We start from the raw sequence: 24212 nt of genomic DNA, 5'->3' as shown, positions 1-24212 counted from the left end.
GTTTTATTGTTGTATTTTTTGTTTTGTTCTTGTTAGCTTTTGGACTGAAAAACAAAACCCTGGCTACCCTTCAATCTTGACCTACCAGCTGTCAGAGTAGACTATCTACCATCAGTTACCCAGGTTCTCAGGCCTTTGGACTCAGACTAGAAGTACTTGAAGTACTTGTCAGCTCTCTTGCTTTGCTATCCTGCCAACTGTACACCATGGGATTTAGCCTGCATATTATCTTATAATTCATCACTGCCTCTCCCTGTCTTGCTGTTTTTTCTCTTTTTATATGTCTCTGTTTATTTCTCTATCATGTTCTCTACCCTCTATAGCTATCACTACACATCCTCTCTCTCTCTCTCTCTCTCTCTCTCTCTCTCTCTCTCTCTCACACACACACACACACACACACACACTCACTACATATCCCTTTCTCTCTCTCTCTCTCTCTCTCACACACACACACACACACACACAATTTTCTGTTTCTTTAGAGAGCCTCGACTAATATAAATCCTTTCCTTTTATTTATAGCTTCAAATTTCTTTAAGTAGCATTTTTATATGTTCTAAAAGCCAGTGTTCTCAAATTCGTCTTAAATATCCAGCATGATTAACTTTCCTTCACGACTGAGCTATTCTGTAACAGTAGAAAACTTCTGAATTGATGTGGCAGAAAGAACCTGGCAAGTGCAAAGGAACAGGAGTCCAGGATTTCATCCCTGACTTGCTGGAGGACTGAGCTTCAGATCTGCTGGAGGGTGGGGGAGTAGCTTAAATGAAGTTACACTACTTGGACTGATAACTCTCTCCCCACACAAGTGCCATAGGCTATCTAACAAAAATCAAATGTGAGACACTGGAAATCTTCCTTCGAGGTTGTTGGTGAGCCCAAGAGACTCCAAACGTAATGTAGGTTATTTCTATTATTCTTAGTTCTCCTCACCTGGGAAATCTCAGGCTTTCTAAGCATGATATGACAACACAAGTTGAATGACAACATAAGTGGGGGAACTCTTCACCCTGGAAGAGCTACAGGCATGATGGTTGCAGAAAGAATAAAATTCAGTCTTCTCCAGGGACAATTTCCATGATAGGTTAGGACAATCCCAAGAAGTCAGCCCTAACTACATACAAGCAACACTAAATGATCTCAGCAGGTTGTATTTACAAATTTATATCTATGTATATATACATGTACGTGTAACAATAATAATTAAAGAATAAGAGGCAATGAATTTGAGGAACAGGGGAGACACAGGAGGAACTGAAAGAAACAAAGGAGGGAAAAGATAACATGAACACAATATCCATGTGTAAGATTCTTAAAAAATAAATAGCAAATAAAATGGAAAGGAATTTCTTTACGTCTATGTCTCCAGTTCGTCCTTTCTGCCTCCCTGTTTTCTCCCCCCTTTGGTTTTGCCGAGCTTAGTGCTTTATCACTCCACCTTCTGCTCTACCCAGGAACATTGTTTATGATGTAAAGCTGAGGGAGGTTTTTGAGGAGATGTGGAAATATTTGTTCTACCCGATAGTTCTGCTATAAGCCAAAGCTAGAAGTATGAGTGCCACGGCATCTCAAACAGAAAAAGAGATAAACAGAGAAACTGCCCTCAAGGGGGAAAAAAACCAACAGAAACAGCTCAGAATTTGAAATTGGAAATCTGGCTTGGAGAATCTGTCCTCACAAAGGTGGACTAGCAGTAAAAGTCTGTCTGGGTTGTTGAGAAGGAGTTTACTCATCCGCAGACTCCTGAGGAGGGCCTGCCGGTGTCACATGACACAATCCATGAAGAAGGCTCAGCATAAATACTGAGGCAGTGCTTCCTTTAAAAAAACAAAGCAAAACACAATTTATGGCATTTATTTCAGTGCAAGGAGGGGACATGCACATCCAGCAAGCAATGGGAGGTCAGAAGACAGCCTGCAGGAGCCAGTTCTCTCCATCCACCATGCTCGTCTCCATCCACCATGCTCGTCTCCATCCACCATGCTCGTCTCCATCCACCATGCTCGTCTCCATCCACCATGCTCGTCTCCATCTACCATGCTCGTCTCCATCCACCATGCTCGTCTTAGGATCAAACACAGACCAACAAGTTTAGCAGCAAGGACCTATACCCACTGAGACGTCTCAATGACGCATAACCCAGACATTTATTAGAAATTACAGCCCTATTCTTATCTATGGCTCCTATGAGTAATTCTCTTTCCATTCAATTTTTCTTCTGCCCTTTAACCTCTTCTCTTCTTTGTTTATCATTAAGTACGCTGAGCTTTCCTTGTTTTTCTAGAAAAATCTAGTTATACATATTTTTATAGGGAAGAAGCAGCATCGTTTTGTACGTCGTTCAAGGTCATGGCATGCTCTCTACTGTTTGGAAATGCTGACCTTTCAGTGGCCCTTCACGTCTTTATCAGCCACTCCCTCTCCAGTGTATCATTCAGGTGTTAAAGCAGTGGCTGAGAAGGCGCCATTGAGTCTCAACTTAGGTAAGAATTTTTCTTCTTATAATTCACTAAAAATTTTTGGTTTTGCCTTTTTTTGTGTTACTATTGTGTTGTAAGAGAGGTTAAAATTGTTTTTTGAGAGTAGACTTTTTTATTTGACAATTTTGACAAATTTATTTGTACATTTCCTATCTATGTATTTTTCTTAAATTCATGTTTTATTGAACTTTTTAGCTATCTTCGAGAAAATCTGTTATCTTTATATAACTTAATTTGATTTCTAACTACCTATGACAAATTCTCAATCTAATATTAAAAATACAATATCCATCCAAAAGCATAATTCACTAATTTTAATCTTTTCATATTTAATTTTAATAATTATAGTAAAATTTTGTCACTTCACGTTATTAGAAAACTTAAATAAATAAGTTGTATTTTTATTGAAAAACATATTCCTGAATTCATTAATGATTCGAGAGAAAAAAAACCACATGTAATTGTCTCAGTTTTTCAATTTTGTTAATAATTGTACAGAAAACTTCAAATGTAACACAAATGCCTTCATAAGCCAAAGTAAGTAAATCAAGTAATGTCAGCATGTGTTGGTAGACCGTGTGTACAATACAACGTAGGGAGCAAAAACTGTGGGGTTTTTGCAAATTCTATGTGCAGTTTCTTCTTTATACAAAATGTTTATATTCTTTAGAGTTAGGAAAGAGGGATCTGAAGGCTGAAAACTTATCTTAGATGTAATGCCATCTTCCTCTGAAGATGCTGTGAAGAGACACCAGGACCATGACAACTCTTATAAAGCAAAGTGTTTAGTTGGGAAGCATGGCATCCTGCAGGCAGACATGGTGTTGGAGAGGTAGCTGAGAGTTCAATATCTTGATTCACAGGCAGGAGAAGAGGACTGTGTGTCACCCTGGGCATAGTTTGAGCATAGGAGACCTCAAGGCCCATCTCCACAGTGGTACATTTCCTCCAATAAGACCACATCTCCTAATAGTGCCACACCCTATGGCCAGGCATTTAAACACATGAGGCTACTCAAGGCACCACAGTGACCTTCTTGGCATCCCTCAGTAGAGAAGAAATCAAGACCCCTCCGCTGTGCGAGTGACTTACCACAGAAGCCATAATTTACTATTTAGTGAATTTTTACCAATTTCTTAGTAGTTATACCAGGTAATTTATTACTGTACTTTACTAGAAATGTCACTATTAAAATTGTCCAGAATGTTGCGCGACACACGGAGTAGCGGCATACCCATCGTTTCTGCCCCAGCTACTTCTTGAGAAGGCTTGATTTTTTTCAGATAGACTTGTGTTGTAATCACTGAGGCGCTATCTGCCCAAAGTCTTCGCCACTCTCTTCTCTCTTTCTGAAGCATAATGTCACAGTCAGTATGGCTGCTTGAACTTAGCAATACTTCCTGTAAATACAGGAAAATCTGCAGAGTAATCTTTCTAAATCAGTCAGCAGCAGCTTTTGGCGGCACCCTGCAAGCCCTTCCCTTTCTGCACGGTTTCTCAGTGAAGGAGCTTGAGGTCTGGGCCAACTACAATATTATAGAATTCTGGCCATAGGAACACAGAAAGATAATCTAAGACTTACACTTGGAATATTTCTTTTTGTTCCACATATTTCCATACACTAAACACACAGACAGCAGTGACACATTAAAAGTAAATAATATCTGAGCATTGTTTTGGGGTACAGATATAATTATAGACAATATTGTGATTTTTTCCCCACTTATATCCTTGTCTTTCAAAGAGAAAAAATTTTAAAAAATTTATCTAAGCTATTATGATTGACTGAAATACTTATTGATAATGAAAGCTCCATATAAAATATAATTTAAGACATTTAAAATATAATTTTAAATCAAGTGTAAAATGTGATTTTTTTCTCTTAAATTTCAAACCATATAACTTTGACCTTTATTTACATTTTATTTCAACAATTTAATAAAGATGAATTATAAATCAAAGCATCTCTGTTTTTATTTGAATTTATTATTATTAATTATGTGTGTAGTATGATGTATATAAATGTAAACACAGATGTGCAATGGTGGGCATATTTAATCAGGGGACTACTTTTTTTAAATTGGATAATTTTTATTTACATTTCAAATGTTATTCCATTTGCTGGTTTCCCGGCCATAAGCCCCCTATCCCATCTCCCTCCCCTTCTTCTATGAGGGTGTTCCCCCTCCCCAACCACCCCCTCCCAAATCATCCCCCTCCCCAACCACTCCTCCCCACTTCCCTTGATATTCCCCTGCACCGGGAGGTCAAGTCTTGACAGGACCAAGGGCTTCTCCTCCCATTGGTGCCCAATGAGGCCATCCTCTGCTAGATATGCAGCTGGAGCCATGGGTCTGTCCATGTGTACTCTTTGGATGGTGGTTTAGTCCCTGGGAGCTCTGGTTGGTTGGTATTGTTGTTCTTATGGGGTTTCAAGCCCCTTCAGCTCCTTCAATCCTTTCTCTAACTCCTCCAATGAGGACCCCTTTCTCAGTTCAGTGGTTTGCTGCTAGCATTCGCCTCTGTATTTGTCATGCTCTGGCTGTGTCTCTCAGGAGACAGCTATATCAGGCTCCTGTCAGCATGCACTTCTTAGCTTCATCAATATAGTCTAGTTTTGGTGGCTGTATATAAATAGGCTGTATACCTAGGTGGGGCAGGCTGTGAATGGCCATTCCTTCAGTCTCTGCTCCAAACTTTGCCTCCATATTCCTTCCTATGAATATTTTTGTTCCCCCCTTTTAAGGACTAAAGCATCCACATTTTGGTCATCCTTGAGCTTCATATGATCTGAGGATTTTATCTTGGGTGATTCGAGCTTTTGGGCTAATATCTACTTATCAGTGAGTGCATACCATGTGTGTTTTTCTGTGATTGGGTTACCTCATTCAGGATGATATTTTCTAGTTCATTTGCCAATGAATTTCATGAAGTCATTGTCTTTGATAGCTGAGTAATACTCCATTGTGTAGATGTACCACATTTTCTATATCTGTTCCTCTGTTGAAGGGCATCTGGGTTCTTTCCAGCTTCTGGCTATTACAAATAAGGCTGCTATGAACATAGTGGAGCATGTGTCTTTGTTATATGTTAGAGCATCATTTTGGTATATGCTCAGGAGAGGTATAGCTGGGTCCTCAGGTAGTGCAATCAGGGGCCATCTTGTAAGAACTTGATTATCTCCTTTTACCTTGGGTTTCATGAATTGAACTTAAGTGGTCAGGCCTGCATTGCATACACGTTCACACCTCCCAAGTCTGGTGCATCTGTTTTGAAATATGCTTTAAATTGCTTTTAAAATTTCTTTGCATTTTTGCTTTGACTCTTGCTCATTTGCAGAAAAGAAATCTGACTTAGAACTATTGCCAAGGGAATACTAGGTATAAATAAGCTGGAATTCTCAGAAATGGTATTAGGGATATATATATATATATATATATATATATATATATATAGAGAGAGAGAGAGAGAGAGAGAGAGACTTGATCATAGAGTTTGATATCATCTTTTGCATAGTAGGATGGCTGGGAATAGTTGATGCAAAACAGAGAAGTGAGAATGTGAGTGGTGTAGTTTGTAACTCTAGACCAAACTCGAGACCTGGAGGAGAGAGGAACTGATCATGTAGTCCCAATCTTAGGAAAAAGGCAAGAGAACCTGAGTGTCCCATTTCAAACAAAGAGAGTAAGTACATGGTGATAGAGCAGTGTCTTGCTCAGCCATACTCAAAGAAGCTTCCTCTTTCAGGAGAATGCCAAGACCCACAGCTGGACAGTGAGATGTGAGAGAACTGGGGACAGCAGCTCTAAGTGGGGAGCCCTGTGGAAAGGAATCAGAAAGAGTGTAAGAGCCAACAGGGATGGGAGATGCTAAGGAAACAAGGTCTTCTAAACACAGCAGCACCGAGAAACTCAGAGATTGTGGCAGGGTACACAGGACCTGCAGGAGTCTAAACTAGTTGGAATCTCAGCACTGAGACGTGAAGTAGACAGCCATGATCACTAACCCAGAAGCTGTCTCCAATTGATAACTTTTCACAAAGGAAAAATTAGTTTTCTTCAATGGACTCTCACTGGGTGTACAAACCACAGGTCCCATGTCCAGTCAACACAGAGACTCCATTTATATTTTGTTATTTTGTTTTGTTTCTGTTTGTTTGTTTTTATCTCATAATGCTTCATTTTTTTTTCTTAAAAATCTTTACAGATCTTCTTATATATTATGGTTTCCTATTTTGTTCTTTGGGTTTTCTGTGCATGCAAATGTTCGAGTCTTGGAGTCTTTGTGTTTCTTATGCTTCTTCATTGGTCTCTTTTCCCGTATTTGTTTTGTCCTATTCTGGTCTGTTTGTTTTCATTTCATCTTTGTTTATTATTATTTTATTTTTAGATGCCTGTTTGCTTTCTAATGAGAGGAAGAAAAAAATGAGTGGATTTGAGTGAATAGGGGAATGGAGAGGATCTGAGGAAAGTTGTATAAAAATCTATTTTAATAAAAATAAATAAATAAATAAATAAATAAATAAATAAATAAATACTCCAAACCCAAACAAACACACAAAAATAGGTTTTTTTTTGTTCTGTTCAAGTAGTCAGTCAACTAAATGTTGCCCACATACAAATTCATGAGTGCTTTTCACTCAGGTTAAAGATTAGGAAGCTAATCTGTTCCACAGACACACGCACGGAAAAAAAATGCTTTACCAGATCCCTCACCATCCCTTCAAACTATTAAGATGGTAGATAAAATTAACCATAAAGGAAGGTATGTTTAAAATATAAGGCATAATTGAATATCAGATAACTCCACTAGTTTCTTTCAAAGATTTTTCTAGTCGACATGCTCATTCTAGACTGTCCAAAGGGTTTGTGGACTGAAGTAAACCTTTTCTATTTGGTTAGAAGATAGTTCCTGTCATAGATGGTAAGAATAAAGATTTTCCTAAGAATGGATTTGTTATGAGAATTAGTCATACCAAGTAATTGGAATATAATTTTACAGTTATTTCTGTGACTAATTTGTAAGTAATAATTGACGCCACGCAGAGTGTTCATGACCACGCCAACTGTTGAACCAAGCAAGGTCTTTGTGGTGGTTAATCTTGGTTGTCTACATGGTTTTATTGTGCAATGCCTAGGAGATTAGTCAAATACACATCTGGGCACATCTGGGAGGGCATAGCTAGAAACTATTAGATCATGAAAATTCTGACCATTCAGGGATCCAAAAACTGAATATCCTGTTAGAGGTGCTGGTATTGTAGAAAGGTGGGTCTGGTTGGGGGAAGTCAGTCAGAAGGGCTCAGTCCTGGGAGCAGTAACTTGCTATGACCCTCCTCCTCCTGATCTCCGCTGTTTCAGATCTATTCTGATGTGCGCTGCTCCACCACAACTGCCACACTGAAGTCACAGGCAAAGCAAGTCTTTCCTCCTTTGAAGTTGTTTATGTCAGGCACCCTTCCACAGAGACAGGACAGCGCTAACCACGTGTTAGTGAGATACAAGTTAGAATATGCGTATCTTGAATATTGCCATCTTCCAAAGAGTATCTACTTAATAGAGAGATAAATACATGGATGTTCGAATGATCAGACAGATTAATAAATTAATGAAAGGGAAAATGCTGGGACACATTTGTTCTTGATGATCTCAAAGCCAGTAAAAGGAAGGCAGAGGTAATGCATAAAATAAATGGCAAGTGTGGATTAATGCTTGAATATTCAGAAATGCCTGAACATATTTCAGGTCCCCTTAAGAGGAGTTATTTTGTCTTTCACTAATAATTTCACTAATAATTTGACCACATCTAAGATCTTCAGTGACACTTTGTTTTATTTACTATTTATTTATTTATTTATTTATTTATTTATTATTTGAAGAGGCCAGATAGCCCTGGTTATAATGGCTGTTTCGGCCAGAGGTTTTGTTCACTACCAGTACAAAGAGTGATATCCACATTTCCTCCTTTGGAAGAGTTAAGTTGCTCGTATGTGATGACTTCATTTCCTCTTTTGTATCGTCAACAGTGTTTCAAATCCTTCTGACTCACAGGCTTCAGACTTACGACGAAGGTTTAGAACTGAAAGACACAACAACTGAAGGCTTCTGCGTGGAGCCTGCCTTCTGCTTCCCCGGGATGCAGACATTAAATAGAATTATTAGCAAAACTTTTTCCAGTGCTCGCATGTAATCTAATTTAAATAATGAGCTAGAGTGGTGTGCTAGCATAGCAAACAAAATATAAAACTCTATAACCTGAAAATAACACTTTACCTTTGCAGTCGTCCCCTCAAAAATATAACCATAGTCAAAATAAACCCAAGAAATAGTCTATAAACCCCTGACCAGGTCTTTCATAACTGTCAGGATCATCGAATCAAGAAAATTCATGGTTTAGAGGTTCCTCGCACTACCTAGTGACTATATTAACTTTATAAGGGTAAATGTTCCTTGTACTACCTAGTGACTATATTAATTTTATAAGGATAAATGTATGACTTTAATAAAATCAGGTGTTAACTGATCTGTATTTTCCACCACATATCCTGCATTCTGAATTAAAATAGATTAATCTTTTTACATACTTTCATGGTAATAATCCATTCAAATGATCTCAGCATTTATATCTTTGGATTTAGGAGCACACTTAGAGCAGTAAACACAGCAAACCCATTATTGCTTCATCTTAAAATTATTTCGTGGGGCTGGAGAGATGGTTCAAGAGTTAAGAACACTGGCTGCTCTTTCAGACCACTAGGGCTCGATTCCTAGCACCCACATGGCGGCTAACAACTGTCTGTAACTCCAGTTCACGGGTATCCCAGACCCTCTGCTGCCACGGCATGCAGCGATACACTGGCAAAACACATGTACACACAAAACAAGTAATAAATTCATCTTTAAAAATAGTCATTTAACCAATCCATTACAGTTAAATGTTCAGTTTCTACAGGGACACCGTTCAAGTTTTAATGTCAAAATATAGTGTTTATAACTACCAAGCCAACTAAATTACTCAAATATTCTGAGTTTCCTAAAGATATTTCTTAGAGATGGGGACATGCAGGAAACTGAAGGGATCCCGGCTCTACCTGTGGCAATGGTCAGAGAAGAAAAGAGGACGCCTGACCAAGTGGTACAGTGGTGAACAGCCATGGGAAGGGCTAAAGGAACGAATTCCAAGCAAAGCAGGGACCAGTCCAAAGAGAGGGGCTCTAAGTCATCCTCGCATCTGTCCAACCGCCTTCTACTACTTTTCTCCGTTTCTCTTTAGCTGAGCCCGCCATGCCCTGAACTTAGGAAGTCTTTTTCATTCTCCCTGTGCAGATGGGAGTGAGACCTGAGAAACAGGAGGAAGGCAGATCATACTGTCACAGAGCACAGGGAGCGTGAAAGTCGTGTCATCCAATTTTCTCACTCTGTAAATGAGACAAGTGCGGACAAGGGTGACACAGTCCCTGGCTTACAGAACCACATTATTTCACCTTCTTATAAACAAGCGTCAGATCCACATCCTCCAGTCTCAGAGTTCTTCAAAAGACCTCACACTAAAATCTACCAATGTTTTCAGCTTTATTTCCCCCGTGACTTTTCACTAGTGTGCAACCCCTGCTGAACTCTGCCATTTAAAATGGGTGTGAATAGTGCCACGTTCTTATTGTTGGTAGGAAAAGAAAAAGAATAAACAGCATTCAAAAGGGAGCTTCTGGTAAGAGAGACACCAAAATTAGCTACCTCATTACGACATCATTTAAAGTTAAACTAATACACAGAATCCAATGTATCCTACGAGTAAGTTAAGCTTTCTCACCCAAAGCAGCATTTGTCATACAGCTGAAGCGCATTAGTAATAATTTTTCTTTTGTCTCCTGAAAACTTGGAAAAGAAAAAGGGGAATTCTGTTAGTTGCGTAAAATGCAAAGAACGGTGCAAAGAATGCTCTTAAACTATTTCAAACAAATTATATCAAAGAGGAAACGCTGTAGAAATTAGAACACCACAGGGGAATCTCCAGCTGGGGTATTTCCTACTATTGTGAGGCTTTGCTGGCCCTCTTGAGGAATTCCAGACCGGTCAGAGTGTTTCACTGACCTGCGTTCATTGGAACAGGTTAGAATGTAATGGATCATAAAGGACCTTTGTCGTGTCAATTACTCTAAGAATCATTTTTTTTCCTAGGAAGGCTTATTAGAAAAGTTTGGTGTGTAATTTTTTTTTAAATTTTCTCTAATGCATAAGTTTTTTTTTTTTTAAAAAACTCTGTGTGTTCATTAGCTTAGGGAGATGTGAGTGGTATATTTATTTTCTTAATAGAACTGGGAGAGAGTAATTTTGTTCAGAATAGCATGGATATGTGAGACTTTTGGATGAATGAAATGCATAAATCGACTGACATTATCCTATAGATCTATCTAAAAGGTTTAGATCAGATGAGGTTAAAATAATGAGAATTTTACATTCAATATGTAGAGGCAAGAGTTAGAGGACCATGCTTTTGGTTCCAGTCCTTTCTTTGTCTACTTCCGAATTCTTGCTTTGGCCTTCCTATTTGACCTTATCTTCATTGTTTTTTTAAATCACATTTTCAATAAAAAAAATTTAATAGTTATTAGCTCTTGTCTCCTCAAAACTAGAAGCAGAATGAAGAGCTAATTTCTTTTGCTTTAGTATTAAAAAAAACTCTTCCAAAGAAATTTATATCCTGTAAAATATGCTTATCTTCCTGACTGACTTTCCTATGGCAGTTATGAGTCCCACCCCACTTTACATAAGACTCTATGTTAATGTTTACACTTTATACTACACCATCGGGGAACTTAGGCAGAACTTGTATAAATATCCATATGGTTTAGCCTAAAAGTATCGTTTTATAGAAATCTTTTTCTGCAACTGATTGAATGTTCTGTACTTATCTTCAATTACTGTGATTGACACATGGTGCTGTCCTGAACTCATATTAGTTTGGAAATGTCAGACCAAAGGCAATTACTGAAAACAACACATTCATGGAGGAGTTAAAAGAGGTATAGATAAGATTGGGGTTAAAAGAACCAGAATTTTACATTCAATGCAATATGAAAAACATTTGCAATCATCATTCTAACGACTCCGTGAATTTCACCAGGAACTGGCGTGGGTATTGGAAACTAGACTATGGTTTGAAAGGAGGAAAGAAAAATGAGGAGAGAAGCTGATGACAAAGGGAAATGTGTCTTCCCCAGTAGTAAGTGGCCTCACCTCTTAGGTAATGCTCTAGATTGAAAATTCAAGACTTCAATGAAAACAGAGAGGATGTTTTCTGTTTGAAAGCTCCAATATCCTTGTGAGTGAGTCTCCCTATAATGACAGTAGTAGGACTGAGACATTTGGAGAATTCGTGTACTCCATCATGCTCTATGGCTGATTTCACATAAGAGGACCGCGTTAGTCTGACAATGGCCACTATTTTGGTGTACTCCTTTGTTATTCTAACTGTACAGTTTACCACCCTTTGGTAGCTCTGTCTCACGAATTATTCTGACAACATCTTCCCAAGACATGTACATCCCCTGTTTAGTGTTTATAGTTCTCTGCCATTGAAGCAAATCTGCAGTCCTAGCACTCACTAAGGATGCAGTAAAATAAATTTGGCACTGGCGTGTGCATTCTGACTTACAAGATTTCAAAACTCACCCTTGTGAACGGGGCAACATGAGCAAGAAGTTATGAATCATAGTGAGCTTCTTGTATATAAATTGGAAACCAGACCCCAAAATGAGGCTGTGAACCACAGCCCAACCACAAATGCATAATGCTGCTTACCAAAGGGGAATCAAAATGTCTGCTCCCGTTTTGAGGGTCGTTGAAAAATCGATAAGGAGCCAGCGCATCAGGTGGATCCAGGCATGTCGAATTTAACTTATTTCAAATTGTTGTTGTGAATCTTGGTTTTCAGACATTAGAACTTCATTTTAAAGACCTTAAGTTTTAAATGTCTTATTCTAGAGTATACCCAAAAGTACAGGAGTCCAGAACACTCTTTCCGTACCATTTTCTCTCATTAACATTTTAGGTAATTTTTAAAATGTGGTGACTTTCTCCTCAATAAATATTATATGATGGCATATAATCATGCAGTTCATATTATTCAAACAGTACACATGCGACCTTCTAAACCATGCAGATGTTATGGGTATAATGTATCATTACATTAAGTATTTTATTATGTAGTTCCTAAAAAAGGGAAACTTTCTCATATAATCAGAATACATTAGCATTATGCCTTACAAACGGTTTTCTCACACCAATGAAGTATTTTGTATTTTCCTTGAAAAAGTAAAGAAAAGCAATACATTGATATCAGTATAGTACCAACATCTAGTTCAAAGACTTCTGCCATATTTTGATGATGATTGCAATAACTTTAAATTTCAGCTATCCATAGGCCAAGACATGACTAAGGATTACAGACTGTATTCAGTTGTTACGCATCCTTTCTTTAAGTCTGGGAGATGTTGCCACGATCCTTCGTAGCCCTAAAGCTAACACATGGGCAGTTATTGTGTGGGATTTAAGGTTAGCCACGTGTTAACAGGATCAAATTTTACTTATTTGCTGAAACTGATGTCATGGTCTTACCTATATCTTAGTGGTGACATTCATTCACTTTTAAGTGACTTCGATGAGATTTCTCAGCTGTAAGTCACACTAGCTTTTAGGCAGTCCTAACGGATTCTAAAAGAGCCAAGAACATCCTTACAAAGAGGTAATTTAAGTGACTGTGTAGGCTCTGAAGCAGAGAGGCTCAGAATATAGCCCTGAGGTCTGAGTGCAGGGTGTTCATTCTCAGGGTTCAGAGACCTCTCAGCTCCTGAGGAATAGATCACTCTCTAAGTGAAATAAAAGGAGCTCGGCATGTATCTGCTGTGCTCCATTTTAAATTATGATTTGACTCTTTCCATAAAGGTTCAGTTCTGAATTTTGAATTTGATATTTAAAGAACCAAGAGTTTTCTAATTTTAAGTACTTAAAGAACAAGTCCCTTATGTAGATATTAAGTTGTTTCAGTATAACACACTTTTTAAATTATTTCTTTTTTTTTGAGATTTAGTATAACTATATCATTTTCTCTTTTCCATTTTCTTCCTCAAAACTCACCTATAGAGCCTTCCTTTCTCTCTTTCAAATTTATGGCTCCTTTATTCATTAATTGGTACACACACACACACACACACACACACACACACACACACACATTCCTAAGTATACAAATACAGTTCGGTTAGTCTGTATAACGGTATGTTTTGTGTGTTTTCAGGGTTGACCATTGGCCATTGAGTAACCACTTCCTGTTTTCTTCCCTGGCCTTCCTCTTTCTCCCAGCGTTCCTTAATCGCTTGCAGTTCTTGTGTAGGGTTGAAGCCTCCTGGGCTTCCCTGTCCATTTCAGCATTGCTGTTCTTGTTCAGCTCATCCTCCGTGGTCATGATGACGAGACTTTATGGTTGTAGCTTCTGTCATCCCTAAGAGTCTCTACAGTGAAATCCCTGATCCTTCAGCTCTGATGTTTTTCTGCCCTCTCTTCCCCAGTGACCCCTGAGCTTAGGTGAGGGAGTTATTTTGTAGATGTTGTCTGTCGGGACTGGGCAACGCAACTCTGCATTTTAATTGATTGTGGTTTTTTGTAATGGTCTCCGTCTGTAGTAAAGAGAAACATCTCCGAGTATCTTTTCATTTATTCATTTATTCATTTAGCCTTTGTGATGTCTTCAAGCACTTTGCATTTTGTGTGCTTCTTATTCAGTGATGGGCAACACCTATACCCTAATAATGGGCTAAGCAGACAGCTTAAACAAGCCTCAAATTCTTCTGTTATTCAGTGAATAAGTTTACTTGGCATACACACACACACACACACACACACACACACACACACACACACACACACACACAGAGCAACCACTAAATGACAGTAACAATTACAGTTTTCTAATGTGTGTCTATCAATTAATACCAGGTAGGCATGATTGACTCAGCCCGTCACTTCCCTCACTTACGAGTGACATCCCACCAGCTCTCTCATCTGACTTGCAGTTATTCATTCTGTTGCTGTCCTGCACAGCCCTCCTACGTCTGCGTGAGTATCGCCTCCTCCTCTCCCTCACTAATCTTGCCTGCTATTCTCTGGAGGCTTCAATCTTAAGAAACTCAATGAGGCTTGTCTTTCCTCTGAGTCTCATATTCCTTTTCCTTTGCCCTTTCACCAATGACGAGAAGGAGCTTTCATTTGCTCCTTTATTTTAATTTCTCCTTTAATTTTCAAGTGCTTCTTAACACTCGTCTCTTCTAATGCATTCTGTTTGCATATATCAAAGTCGAGCTGAAGAATGTCTGACAGGCCAATGCCTTTTGGCGATTTCACACTCTGCCTACCATATATATTCCCCACACAGACTCCAATTGTAACTTCTATTCTGACTTTATTTTAACTTTTAATTATGTGTATCGTGTCAGTGTCTATGAGTATGATCAGTTGAATGCTGATGCCCATAGAGGACTTAAGAGGATGTTGGACCTTCTGCAGCTGAACAATAGGTAGTAGAGGGCTGCCCTTTGTGGGTGCTAGTAAGGATTTGGAGAGACAGAAAATCTCTATTTTAAAGTTTTACTTTAGATGATTTTGGTGTGTAACTAACACAGGAGCTGCTAAATAGGCATAAAACTAATTTCAATATAATTTAAGTTTTGCACAAAATAAGCCATGCTCATTCTTAATGAGGGTCTTTCCATGGCTCTTATAATTATTTAAAAAAAAAGCCCCATAATCCTATATTGTAGTCATTTCTCTCTTTGGGGTTACTAGGCTCAGGGCAAACTTTCTCTTCAGCCTTTTAGAGCTAATATTTACTTCCTGCCCCGGGAAAGGGATGTAAGTAAGGGTCATTATCATCAAGTAACCCTGAAAAAAATGTTCCATCTCCTGTGAACAGGCTACTTTCTATAATGTTTTCAAAAGGTTGGCATGGAGAAGTGGAAATCAGGAAGGACACTAATTGTTACTTTGTTACTAATTCTGTGCAGTGTAAAATGTCCGCCACAGCAGGTCTTTTGTTTTTAACTGACGCTCTTCATTGCACCATCCATTGTGGGGGCCTCTGGATGCAATTCATAGATCGAACAGGTGAAAGTGCCCACATGTGCAAACACCTATGCTAGCACTGAGAACCTCATACATTGACACAGAAAATGCAAGGGCCACGTCCTGAAAAATCTCTGAAGGTCAGTGTTGTGAGAAGTGTTCATTACTGCAGGAGGTGTGTGTGTTTACAGTTACTGCGAAAATCATTCCCTCACAGATAATTCACCAGATTGGACTCCACTTGATTATCATGGATATTTTTAGGTTTTTTATTGTTAAGAGAGTGATTTAATAAAACCCTCTAAATTGACACATTTCACATTAATGGACAATATCAAACATAGATAATGCTGTTACTCTAATATGATATATTTTTCTGCATATAAAATTTCTAATAGTTTAAATTCTCTCACCTTAAACTTCTGTTAGAGAGTACAACAATCAGTAAGGTACCATACTTGGAGAATAAAACATTCGTGACAGGTAAATGAATTTATGGAGGAAACCATATTGAATTACTATGAGAACTTGGTGACTAGATGTGTGTTTATCAAGGTGAATGAAAAAAATGTAAAATTTAAAGATATTTTTCAATTGCACTATTCCCCAAGAGATGTTTTTAATAGAAAAAAATTGTTCTTGACTGGAGGCCTCAGGGAGTTTAGAGGTCTGGTGGGGGTGGTGTGGGGTGGGGACATCCTCATGGAGACGGGGGTGGGGGGTAGGGGATGGTGGTGAGAGGGAGCGGGGAGGAGGTATGGGATGTGGAACAGTTAGAGGGTGACCAGGGAGGGGAATAAAATCTGGAGTGTAAAAAAGAAAGAAAGAAAGAAAGAAAGAATAAAGAATAAAATTGCTCTTATATAGAGTTGAAAAAGCATTAACATTTAAACACTATATTTATAACCACAATGTATAAGCATGCATTAGAATTATTTAAAAATAAAATGTTAAAATATAGAATAACCAGAGCTCCCAGGGACTAAATCACTACCCAAAGAGTACACACGGACAGACCCATGGCTCCAGCTGCATATGTAGCAGAGGATGACCTTGTTGGGCACCAATAGGAGGAGAAGTCCTTGGTCCTGCCACGACTGTACCCCCCCACCCCAGTGTAGGAGAATGTCAGGGAAGGGAGGCAGGAAGGGGTGGGTGGTTGGGGGGAACACTCTCATAGAAGAAGGGAGGGGGATGGGTAGGGGGTTTATGGACTGGAAACCAGGAAAGGGGATAACATTTCAAATGTAAGTAAAGAATATCCAATTAAAAATAAAAAATATTTAAAAAATATAGATAACATAGATGCATACTCTAAAACTATAAAAATAAGCTTAGTATAGTATTTATTATACCATTTAACAACGATGGTAGAAATGTGCTCTCTCTACAGCAATTCAGGAAAATAAAACTCTAGCTAACATTGTATCATTGTTAAAGAAATCCTACTGAAAACACATTGTAAAAGTAGCCAGAGATAAACGTCCAGATTGCTGAGATTTAAGTTGCTCATAGTAAGGCCAGGGGGTTGTGGCACAGGCCTTTAATCCCAGCCCTCAGGAGCCAGAGGCAGGCAGATCTCTGTAGTTAGCTCAAGCCTGGCTTGGTCTACAGAGTGAGTTTCAGGATATCCAGGACTACACAGAGAAACCCTTTTTTTAAAAAAACATAATTTTTTTAATAATATAACTTGTAGTCAATAGATTACTTTATGCTTCACAGTATCTCATTTTTTTTTAAAAAAATCATTTTCTGTATTCTGGATACTTGCCTGTGTGATGGCAACCACAGTAAGAAAAACATTGGTTACTATGCAACAACACAGAAGTCGGCAAGTAAAATTATTTTGTAAGTCAATTATCAACAAAATAGCCAGTCGAAAGCTACACCTGACGATGTGGGATTAAGTATCTTTTTAATCTTTTCCTTTGGTTGAACAGTTAGTTGCCTGTGGGAAATGACTATTATTCATAGAGATCTAGAGCTATAAATCACAAAAATAGGAAGTTCGCCTTCACACCATTAAAGCAATATAGCTTCGTAATAATAATCTTTGGAGAATGAATGACCCGGTAAAATTCAATCTTCAGAAACAACTATAAGTCTCAACAATCTGCTATTGTCTTCTGCACAATTCCCAGTGAAGACTGCAGCTGGCAAGTGATTAGACGACAGTTCTGTCCTGACAGCGATTCCCTCTGGTTCTCCACAGACTGTAAGAAAAGGCGGCTTCTTAGGGATTCTAGGCAGGGGCAGTCATTATTGTCTTCAGTTTTGTATGCTCTGAGAAGCTGCCCGGCTCCGGTAGATAATTCTGAACACAGAGACACAAAGTTGTCCTGGTTAAACTTGATGGATCTCCAGAAACAAACCAATGAAGTCATAAATAAGGAAAGAGGACTTATGCAGAGTGGGAGACATAGGGGTGGGAAGGAGATTAGAGAAAATAATAGTGAAAATTTAAATTTAATTAGAAATGTTGTAGAAAGGCTGATTGCATGTAAGTCCTTATAAAATAAGTCATTTTTGTTAGTAGTTCCAGCAACAGATGCTAGCATGATTTAAGGTAGCCAGGGTGCTACAGAAACTTGTGACTACGACTAGAATTTGTATGTCGCTATAGTTACCTGTCAGCTGAAAAGTAATACTCGATTTTGCTATTGATATTGTATTGATCTGGGGACATGATTACTCAGGGATTCCCAAAGAAAGCCCTTTTTCTGCCGCCTACAGAAACAAGATCCACACTGGACACAAAGTGGAAATGTCTGGGGTGGAAGATGTTGTATGATGAAATCATGTGTTCATCACAGTTGGCACTTACATCTGGGTGTAAATGCTTAGTGGATTATACAGCTGTGCTATTTATCACACACACACACACACACACACACACACACACACACGCACACACACACACCTCAATACTGGGATGTAAGGACAACTGCCTTCTGTAAAAGGGTCAGCAATTACTATCTTGATTTCTTTCTCTGCTGCTTATATGGAAATAGCCACAAGTTTTTGGCATAAGCCTCAGAGCATTGATTCCCCTAGGGATATTAATGATCACTGCCGTCCTTTGTTCTTAGATTACAGAAGGATTTTCAGATAGCTGCAGATATCCTGGCCACATGCTACAAAGCCTGTAACCACTTGAAAATGAAATCTTCTGTGTCTGACCCTGTTTTTTAAAAATTAGTTTAATAGTTCAGAACTGTTTTTTTTATTTAATAGACTTCACTAGGAATTTTCCCTTATTATTTAAAAATCAGAAAGGGTTTCTTGGGGGCGAAGCAAATACTTTTTAAGAAAAAATTACAAAGCAATGGAAGATAAATGATTGCATAACATATTGACACCACTATCTGAAAATTATACAAAGATTTTTGTGTGATTTAGGTTTCCCCTAAAATCTTCTGACTGGTTTTTTTTTTTATTATTATAATGAAAAGTTTTGTTTACTAACGGGTAAGTGATTTTTATCCTGACAGGATGTAAAAAAAAAAGAAAGAAAGAAAGAAAGAAAGTAAACACGCACACAATGGATATATTATTTGAGGTCAAAGGTTCATTGCTGATCTTCAAAGCTTATCCGTGCGGCCTCTGGGGCCAGCTTCACACAGAGTCCTCTAACCAGCACTAGCAGCTGGTGTGCAAATAACAGTTAAGTAAGAAGTGGTTTTCTTTCCTTCTTAGTTACATAAGCATTTAAAAAGATACTCTTCATTTACCCCTCATTTTTATCTTGATTTCTCACTTCAATATTTTTTGAAGATAAAAGGTTTTCATTTGTTTGCTGCCGTTGCTAGGAAACTGGTGAGCGAAGAGGAAATGTGAACAAGTGTGCTTCAGAGGAGAGAGGACAGGGCGAATTCTTTTTTCCTGTTAATTCTAAAACCTAAAAATACAGAGCCAAAAAAAAAGTATATATATCTAAGTTCAAGGGAAGGTCAAAATATTATCCTGAGTTTGAAAAAACAGAAGATGCCTGGGTAAAATCAGATCATTTGAAATAGTTAAGTATAAATCATTTGTAAGATAAGATTAGGACAACGTTCGTAAACAGGCATGGGTAGTAAATGTCTTGTAGCATTAACGGCATTACTAGCAGTACTGATCATTACTGATTATCATTACTGATTCTTCGCAGGTGTGCGTGATTCCACTCCTCCCTCCCTTACCACGCCGGTCTATTCACTGGATTCTCGAATTTATGTTTTAATGCTTTGAAGTTAGGATGGACATGTGCTGGGATGTGTGGGAGGACAAAAGGGAGCATGGGGTAAGACGCGGTTTTAAAAAGTGATTGTATCCATGTGTAAAATTGTCAAAGAGTAAATAAAAGTGTGTTTTAAAAATAGTGTATATTTCGATCCTTTGATGTCTATGATATGTTAGTTTACCACTAGGTAGATTTACTTCCTGAAAGGACAGTAGCTGGTGAGCCAACCTTTTTAACTGTTTCAGGAATAAAATACATTTTATGTTGTAATATGATAGTAATATAATGTAACAGCAACTTTATTCCAGATTATTTTAGGGTTACATTGATTATCAGAGCTAAACCCAGAAAAACACTGAATTTTTACCTGGTTATCTTTTGTTCCTAGAATGTTGTTAGTCTTTCTTCTGTGTGTGGTAACATGTAATTAAAAAAAAATATATATATAATGCTTAAAATTTAAGTTGTAATATATATTTGTGTTTCATTATCTCCTATAAATGCCTCCCTGTAAGCTTTACCAGTAGCACCAGTTCTTCAAAGAGAAAAGCCCCAGTGTTTTAAGAAACGTTAGTGGTGAGGAAATATTTGCACTATGGATTTCCTGGAACAAAGCATCAAAATACCATTACACAATGAGGCTGGCTACTTGAAAGTTGAAATTATCATAAACATTGGCACAGGAAAATGCCACATGCAGCCTGTGACACTAATTGATGGAAATAGGTAGTTTTCTAAGGCAGGGAAATATAGCTGAAATTGCTTATGATCAAATACTAATATCTATCAAAGTAGAATTTCTGATTTGACCAACACCTCCTGACTGCAACATTCAGGGGAGCTGGCTTTGCCTGAGCAGCACAGTAGATCTGGCTCTGGTGGCATGGGGGTAGGAGAGCTGGCTTAGCCCCTTGCTGGTTACAGCCTTGGGTGAACTACTCAGGGCAGTGCTAAAAAGCTCACCATGATGGTGTGAATGGAGAGAGCTGACGGCTGACCAATTCAGCTACTACCCAGACACAGATCCACTCTAGGGCTTTGAGTTGGCCCACTGCAACATCTGTTTCCTTTATGAACTGCTGGAGCATACGGAAGGGCTGATACTAAAGAACCAAAGCTGCAGGACCTCCATGACACAGGCAACACAGGATATCCTAGAGGAATCAAGGTGAGGATCCAATATTGATAGTGTAGCAGAAGCCAGAGGTCTTGCTTGACCCATTGCAATGAACATTTGCAAGTAAATACGTGTGGCCAGAAGGGTTTACTGTGGGACATTTTGACACACTTCAGCTTCTATGACAAAATGGTTTTGCTTTTTTATTTTTTGCTTCTATTTTCTCTCTTATTTTATTTTGTTTGGGGAATGTTACAAGAGTGGAGGGCAGATAGGAAGGGACAGGGAGATTAATGGGATTAGAGCGCACACTGTACATTCACAAAGAGTCAATAAAAAGTTAAAAATATATATTCAAGAAAATACTCCCGTTCTTTGGAAACAGACATTATAATGTTGGAAGGTAGAGGTCTGGCCTCTGTGACGCACTCTCAACTGGACTGCAGGGAAAGAAAGAACACCAAGGATGTCCAAAATGACTGCGTGGCAGATACAAAGCACGTGTCACAAAATCCAAATTTCAGAATGACCTGGGGCAACAAAGTCAATTGCAGTTATATTGTGACTTTTCCATAGAAAAATTTTCAAGGTAAGAAAGTTAATAAACATAAACTCCACCAAAATACCATCATAATAAAGCAATAAAGGGATTAATTGACAGATATAATACAAAACTGTTTTTGGATCACAATCAGACTTGAACATCAGTCATAGCTTGTAAAAAGTTATCAGAATATTACAACAAACACAGAAGGATAAAAGGAAAATTTCTCCTTCCAAAAATTCCTAAACTGGAAATTGTAAAACCTGAATACTGTTGAAGTCAAAACTGCATTTGAATGTCAGTATCTTACAAGTGGGGCCATCTTTCTTAAAGTAATGTGTTGGGGATTGGTTCTATGCTTTGAATTAATTGGGAATCTGCATATTCAAACGCTGCAGGTCCTTCTCCCCAATTGGTTTTTGATCAATCAATCAAGAGCCAATGGCCAATGGCTGGGCAGATTGCGTGGGCTAGGGACTGGGAGAGAGGAAGGGGTAAATCACTATGGTTGGAGGGAGACGGATCAGATTTAGAGCTGCCAGAAGGAAAACCCGAAATGTAGGTGAGAAGGAATGCAGCCCCCAGAAGGGCTGCCCGGAAGCTCCTTAGACAGCCAAGACTATGGAGCTGCTCAGAAGGAGCCAGGGCACAAAGAGAAAACATGGAATTAGAGGGCGTTACCCAGGATTACAGGAGGGAAATGTGTGCTAGCCTAGGGGAGGATTATAACTGCCTAACCTTTGAGCTAGCCAAGGCACTTTAAAATCCAGGTGTGTGTGTGTGTGTGTGTGTGTGTGTGTGTGTGTGTGTGTGTGTGTGTGTGTGTGTGTGTGTGTTTTGACTCACTGGGATTCAAAGTGGTGTAGCAAATTTGTCGCAACAGTAATGTTCCTTTCTACCACTATTTTATTGAAGTTTTAAAAAATCTTATTATATTTTTGGGTGTGAGCCTAGCCTTTAATGGCTAAGCCATCTCCACCGCTGCCTCCAGCTGCCTTGAATCGGGAAGGGCACCAGGTCACGACTTCTAGTGGGGTCCAGAAGAGGGAGGAAGGAGGCACTGTCTCCACGGTAGTGACTTTACAAGACAATGCAGAGCGTCAACTGTGCGGTGGTGGGCGATGGGACTGTAGGCCAGATCTGCCTTCTCATCTGCTATACAACTAATGCCTTCCCGAAGGACTACATCCCCACTGTGCTTCACATCACAGCGCCCAGAGTGCGGTTGGTGAGCACACCGTGAACCTAAACCTGTGGGACACTGTGGGCCAGGAAGAATATGACAGCCTCCTCACCCTTTATTACTTTCAGACCATCATCTTTGTCATCTGTTTCTCCATTTCAAGTTCACTTTCCTAGGAGAACATGAGGCACAAATGGCACCCAGAGGTGTGTCACCACTGCCCTGACTTGCCTATCCTCCTGGTAGGCACCAAGAAGGACCTGAGAGCCCAGCCTGATTACCCCATGTAAGGAGCAAGGTCAAGCTCCCATCACACCACAGCAGAGCCAGGCACTGGCTAAGCAGATCCAAGCCGTGTGTTACCTCGAGTGCTCAGCGCTGCAGCAAGATGGCGTCTAGAAGTGTTGGCTGAGGCTGTCCGGGTCTTGCTCCACACAGCACTGATAAAGCTTGGGCGGTCCTGAATCCCCTTGTGACCCTGGCACTCAGCTTGGAGGCTATCCCTTGTCCCCCTGCCCCCTAATTGTGCCTTGGTGCCTTCTCTATCCTCAGCTGTGCCCTAAGGACTAATTCTGGCACCCCTTGCCTGGGAACTCCCTGAATGCCTTTTATTCCCTAAGGAGATACACAGGGAAAAGAGTTTTGGGCCCCACCTCACTCTGCTTGCGAATACCAAGTATTCCTTGAGGTGTTACCTCAACCAGTTTGACCTTTCTAAGAGGCTAACCCAGTGCTTCCCTCTGTTTCCCGCTACTGACCAAGTTCATCCGGCTTTCCACAAAGTTGTTGCTGCTTGCTGTGATGCCTCCTCTCAAGATAGGGACTGTAATCTCTTTCTGTCTTTGCTCTCAAGAGTAGGCTCTCCAAGATGTTCTCTCCCTCCCCCAAGGGAGGAGCCACAGAAAAATGTGCCCTAACCTGCCCCACGGGCCTGCTGACCGACTCAGGCCCCGAGCTCCTGAGGGCCTTTCCTACCCACATCAGCATCAATAAAACCTCCTGTCTCCAGTAGAGAAAAAAAAAATCTTATTCACTGAAATTCCAGCAAAGCAGAGAGAATGAGTACACACAGTTTTGGAGTGACAGGGGCCTGAACTCAAATCCCCAAAGAGCCACTTAGTAATGACTTGAACAAGTACTTGTTCTACCATGCATGACTTGTTTGTTCAGGTGCCGTGGAGGCCAGGCTTGCCTGGAGCTGGAGTCACAGGTGGCTGCAAGTCACCTGATATGGTGCTGGGCTGGAACATGAGTTTTCTCGGAGATCAGCAAGAGCTCTTCATCAGCAAGCCATCTCTTCAGACACCAGTATTAACTTTAACATTGTTGAACTGAATTACAGTCTCCACTGTAATTTTGAAAGCTCTTATTTTCAATAAAAAGATCAAACACTTAAGATCTGGTTGTGTGTTTTTATCAATTTCAAAAGCTTGACTCTAAGTATAAAGAAGGAAAACAGATGTCACACTCATTAGAATAACAAGGCTACAGTGACCAAATTTGTTGCTCTTCCCCTGTAACTTCCAGCAACAATGTATAACACCTGAG

General features: G+C 39.3%; 1 pseudogene; it reads left to right on the top strand.

The window, feature by feature from the left end:
- The first annotated feature begins 22571 nt into the window (after nt 1–22571).
- Nucleotides 22572–23128, top strand: LOC116900223 (annotated as a pseudogene).
- Nucleotides 23129–24212: the final 1084 nt, after the last annotated feature.

This window comes from Rattus rattus, chromosome 5 (genome assembly GCF_011064425.1).
Source record: "Rattus rattus isolate New Zealand chromosome 5, Rrattus_CSIRO_v1, whole genome shotgun sequence".
In the NCBI taxonomy this organism is placed as follows: domain Eukaryota; kingdom Metazoa; phylum Chordata; class Mammalia; order Rodentia; family Muridae; genus Rattus; species Rattus rattus.
Note: the sequence above shows the minus strand (reverse complement) of the source record. Positions and strands in the feature narration are given on the sequence as shown.